At 35.6% G+C, this 6,089-nt stretch overlaps 1 pseudogene; it reads right to left on the minus strand.

Annotated features, from left to right (window-relative positions):
* Positions 1-1,589: 1,589 nt before the first annotated feature.
* LOC131919877 (aldose reductase-related protein 2-like) lies at positions 1,590-2,530 on the minus strand (annotated as a pseudogene).
* Between the last annotated feature and the right edge of the window lie 3,559 nt (positions 2,531-6,089).

Genomic DNA, 6,089 nt, shown 5'->3' on the forward strand with positions numbered 1-6,089 from the left:
GGGCCTGCAGAACCTGGCTCAGATCCCCATCCCTCCTCATATCTCTCAATTTTGTTATCTCATACTCAGCTACAAGTATCTTTGTTTCTAAACCTGTGTCCCTAGACACCCAATTGTAACCTCAACACTCATTTTCATTTTTATGCATTTATTGGTTTTATCTTTAAAATTGCATTTGCTTTTAGAGAATCACACATAGGTAATGACGACACTCATCTCCATATCTATCCTATCAAACACATCTCCTCATAAATCTCTCTTGCATAAATGCTTGCTTTGTTCTGTGATCTGATGAGATTAACCAGGACACTTTTGTTACCATGAGTTTGGATCTATAAGTTAGATCCTGGTAGCCTCAGCAGTCAATATACAACTGAAACTTTGGTTTGCATTTTCCCTGACCGAACTATAGCAAATATCTCCGAGTTAAAGTGCATAGCCCCTGGAGTTCCCCCCACCCCCGTTCCATCACACTTTACTCATTAGGCTGGTCTTGTCTGGTCCTAATGCAGGTGGGTATAGTTGTTTTGAGTAATAATTACTGAGTCTAGAAAATGGCATTTTTACAGGCTCTTATTCTGCCTTTTGGCCATTCATATTTCCTGATCCACTTTCCACATTATTCCTTGTACCATTCAGTAAATGCTAGAAATGTCTTGCTCATGGCTGGGCCCACAATATTTGCTTATTCTCTTCATTTTTGGGTAGTCATTGGTCTCTTCATATATTATCAGTTTCTTTAGAAAGAGGCTTTATATCATATCTCATAATGATGTTATGAGTAAGTTTCATGGACTCCTTGTGTTTACTACCTCCAGTGGGATAGATACTAGATCAATTGGAAATGCCATTCATGTGGCTCCTTGGCATACTTAATTAAAGTCTGTAACACATCAAACCCTCACCAACCACTTTGAAACTTGAAATCAGGATGTCCATCTCAATGTCAACATATACACTAGTGCCATAACACTTATCAAATATTAGGCTTTTTGTTTTGTTTTGTTTTTTGAGACAGGGTTTCTCTGTGTAGTTTTGGTGCCTGTCCTGGCTCTCACTCTGTAGACCAGGCTGGCCTCAAACTCACAGAGATCTGCCTGGCTCTGCCTCCTTAGTACTGGGATTAAAGGCGTGTACCACCACTGCCCCATCTAGGCTGTTGTTTTTACTAATTCATTCATTGTTCCATCTTTGGCCATTTTTAGATATTCTCAGACCTTACAACCACTCCAACATTTCTCTTATCATTATAGTTGGGATTCCAGTGTATTTTTTGTGACTGTTATGATTTTTACTGTTTTATCTTTATATCCTCCAATGTTACCAGAGTTCCTGTTTTGGTTTTTTTTTTTTTTTTTTTTTTTGGATTTTTTTGACGAACATTCAGTCAGTCTAAATTAGTAAAAGAAATGCCCATTCGCTTCTCAGAGTCACATCCTTGCATGACAGTCTGCCTCTGGGTTCAGCATGAGGATTTAAGAACAGCATTGCCTAGAGTGCAATATCAGGCAGGCTTGGCTCATATGGGGGGCCAGGAATAAGTGAGATGTGTGTCAGTGAGGAGGGAAGGCTCATCAGATGTTTTAGCTTCAGTATTCTTTGTTGTAGGGATATTCTTCCATGTTTACTGTCTCGGGCAGCAGGAAGGCCCTCCAGTTTCTGTTGAAGCTGAGGGTAGTGGCCATCTCCTGATCACTCAACTGGAAATCAAAGACCTGAAAGTTCTCAAGTATCCGGGCTGGTGTCAGGGACTTGGGGATCACCACCACATTCCTCTGGGTGTGGAACTGAATCAGAACTTGGGCTGAGGTTTTCTTGTGCTTTGCAGCAATCTCTTTAATCTTAGGGTCCTCTAGTAGTGAAGGGTCTTCTGGCTTGTCCCAAGACCTATGTGGAGAGCCCAGGGGATTGTAGGCTATCACACCCTTGGAGTGACAATACTGGATCAGTTTTTCCTGAGTGAGGTATGGGTGACATTCAACCTGGTTGGTCACTGGCTTATGTTTCAGTCCAGGATTGTTCAGGAGCCTTTCAACCTGCAAGTGGTTGAAGTTGGAGATGCCCAGGGCTTTTACTAACTCTTCATCCACCAGTTCCTTCATGACCTCCCAGGCATCCAAGAATGTTATTTTACTGAGGAGGACATTGCCTTGATCATCTTTGGAGAATAACTCCTTTCCAGGCTGAAGTCCCCATGGCCAGTATAAGATAGAGGTTCAGATAGTCCAATTTCAGATCTGTGAGGGTGTTCTGAAAGGCTTCCTTTAGTTTTCTCTCCAAGCAGGTAGGCCACAACTTGCTGACAGTAAAAGAGGTCCTCTGGCTTCACAGCCTTCTCATTGATCTTCTCTTGGATGGCTTCTTCTACTTCATGTTCATTGTAATATGCATATGCACAGTCAATATGGCGATATCCAGCATCAATGGCCACCTTCACAGCTTCTTTGACTTGGCCTCAGGAAGACTTCCAGGTGCCCAGGCCCACAATGAGCATTTTGGCTTTGGTACTGACCTCCACCAAGGTGGACATGGTTGCTGCCGAAAACTTCCTGAGAGATCAGATTTCTGTGTGCTGGTAATGAGGCTAGTGGAGGCTTTATGTTGGATTCCAGTTTTTAATTCAATGGTGTTCAAGTTCTAGTAGCTTGCTTCTTGATCTCTAATGAATGTAGAATTAAAAGTCAATCACAGAAAATCAGTCTAAATGAAATACTTTGGCTAGATTTAAATTTAAATTATTGAATAAATCTCAAATAAACATATCTGGATTGACAATGTATTCTGAGCTAAGCTATGTTATCTCCTGTACCATTCTTGAATCTTTCCACTCTGGATAAGTTGTAACAGCTAGATACAGTTGTATCTACCGCTACAAACATTAGTTTTTTTCTTGTTTCCTATATCCTATTTCATTTGCAAGTTCTACTGGGTCTGTCTCCAAAAACCCAATCAACTAACTTCTATATTTTACTTTCTGAAATGGTTTATTCTGAACAGCAGTAGGAGATAAATTAGAAGATGGAAATCAGGTGTTGGTCTTTTACTATTCATAGCACAGCAGTAATTTCACATAGCTCTAGCATAAAATGTGAAACTTTTACTACTACCAACAAGGCCTTTTTCATCTGATCTGTAACTACATATTCAGGCTCATATCTGGTTTCCCTACTTGTAGTCAAGGCAATGCCTTGGTTAATACTCATCATACTTTATAATTTCTTCCTTTTATTTTCTTTTAATGCAAAAAAGGCTACAAAATGTATTTTCTAACTTTCTGATTATACAGCATCCAGGTTTCTGTACAATTTTCATTGTATACATATATGTGTGTATGTATTAAATATTTCCCAATTACCTTTCCAAACATGGCAAAGCCTGCATTTCTTGTTCTTAAATAATATCCTACTCCATTTAGTGTGTTAAAGCACGCTCATTTACTTACAAGCTATACATTCTTGCAGGTTGACATTACTTCATAAGGATAAGTTTCTTTGTGCCCATCAGCTGCTGTGTCCCAGAGAATAAGACCAGTGGCTTTTGCTCAATAGGAACTCAAGAAATAGTGGATAATTGATTAAATCAACTAATAAATTATTTGACTGATAAATGTTTAATTAAAAATGAAAGTTGGCAAAGTGTAGATAAGAGCTGAATAAAGCAAAAAAATAGAGTAGATAGAATTAACTTATTCGTAAATACAATAGAAAATTTGAAAAATATCAGTGTAACTGGAATAATAACAGTGAAAGATACTTTATATTTTTGTCCTCTTATTACAGAGTAATGGTTATAGCCGTATTTTGTGATTAACAGCACATATTACAAGCAGAAGGCCAGGTTCTTTATTTGAGATAGAAATTATGTTGGTAAAAGAGAAAATATTTGAATGGAAATTAATGAGATTATAAAAAATGTCATTTAAAGAAATCTCTAAAACTAATATTAAAAAGTAAGAAAGCAAGTATCCTTGTGGTAAGATTGAACATTCCTTGGGAATATGCCTAAGAGTGGTATAGCTGGGTCTTGAGGAAGACTTATTCCCAATTTTCTGAGAAACTGCCATACTGATTTCCAGAGTGGCTATACAAGTTTGCATTCCCACCAAGAGTGGAGGAATGTTCCCCTTGCTCCACATCCTCTCCAACATAAGCTGTCTTCATTGTTTTTTATTTTAGCCATTCTGACAGGTGTAAGATGGTATCTCAGAGTCATTTTTATTTACATTTCCCTGATGACTAAGGATGTTGTGCAATTCCTTAAATGTCTTTCAGCCATTTGAAATTCTTCTGTTGAGAATTCTCTGTTAAGCATTTTTTAATTGGATTGTTCAGTATTTTGAAGTCTATCTTTCTGAGTTCTTTATATATTTTGGATATCAGCCCTCTATCAGACATGGGGTTGTATGTGATTATACTTTTTCACAAAATATATTTTAATTGTTGCATAATATTCTGGAAGTATCAGAAAGGTAGTCAATTAATCATTTCTCACTGAACATTTACATTCTTTATACTTGTTATGCTATAAAGCTATGTTAAAGATACTTTAATTAGAAAAGAATTCTGTAAAAATAACTATACGTTTCAATATATTAGCATGTTTTTAATTTCTAGAGAGAATTTACACAATAATTTTAAGAACTGCTTCAATAGTCCCACCAAGTTGTGTGCCCACCACAGTGTACCTTTTCCTGTACCAAATCTAATAACAACACTAAAAAAAAGGGAAGAAAGCATTTAACATAGTAATGTATGTAAGATATCACTGGTCATATTATGGTAAAAAAGTATTCAACAGAAGAAACTTTTAAAAAATAGATTGGAAAGAAATAAATGCCAGCAATAGGATTCATACTTGAATTCACTCTTGTTCAGAAACAAGAAATAATGTATTGAATTATGAGAAATTTGCCCCTGGATAGTGTTCACTACTTTTTACAATAGGAATAATTTAGTGAGATTCTTTATGAAGTAGATGGCATAGATTTTGAGAGTCTCTTTTTCTTTATTATTTCCTTCCATGGTCATAATGAAAACTTTTGATCAATAAATAATTTTCTGATATGGTTCAAATACTGAGAGTTGAGTTTCCTTAGCTGGAAAATGTTATTACTGGAGTAATATTAGACTTTTACATATTATAAGATAAATAATTTGGTAATTTCTGTGCCATATTTAATATAAAATAGAAGTTAAATTTTAACAAATTTAAAATATGTTCAGAATTTTAGTTTCAGTTTGTGACAAAATGTTAAGTAAATGGGAAGTAAATTAATATGCATCAAAAATTAGTGATATAGCTTTGACGAATATAAATTGCAGCTAGTAGTCATCCACACTTTAAAGCAGCCATTTATTAGCTGATAGAAGAAAAAATATTTTATTAAATGTTACAACACAATTTTTAATAATATAATACCATTATATGTAATAAAGAAGGACTGAAGTGATGGCTTTGCACTTAAGAGAATATACTACTTTTCCAGAGGTACCAAGTTTGTGGCACAGCATCTATGTCAGGCAGCTCACAACCACTGATAACACCAGCTACTGTTATTCATCCGCTTCTTCAGACATACTTAGGTACTGCAATCTTTCACATAATTTCTCTCTTCTCTCTCTCTCTCTCTCTCTCTCTCTCTCTCTCTCTCTCTCTCTTTCTCTCTTTCTCTCTCTTTCACACACACAATTTATTATTTTCATTTAATAGGTAAGCTTAAATGACAAAACAGAATTTGCTAAAATATTACAATTAATCATTAAATATTAAGCATTTAATAGAGACAGAATAAGAAATGATTATTGAAAGATACATATTCTAGATATTCTAATAGTTGTGATGAAATCATTTATGTAAAATCTGGTTTTCTAGAATTGTCTATTGGATAAGGTCACTTCCACTAAGGCTAATACTTTTAGTTCAGTAACCAGAACCCATATGAAAGACGGAGATGGGATGTTATGCCATGTGTGCACATACCCCCCAAAATAAAGAATAACATTTTAAAAAGTCATTAAAATTGGAATGCAATGTTACTGTCATATTCATGGTGTCATAGCATATCTATAAATGCATCAAAGATATCTATT

This window comes from Peromyscus eremicus, chromosome 9 (genome assembly GCF_949786415.1).
Source record: "Peromyscus eremicus chromosome 9, PerEre_H2_v1, whole genome shotgun sequence".
Taxonomy (NCBI): Eukaryota; Metazoa; Chordata; class Mammalia; order Rodentia; family Cricetidae; genus Peromyscus; species Peromyscus eremicus.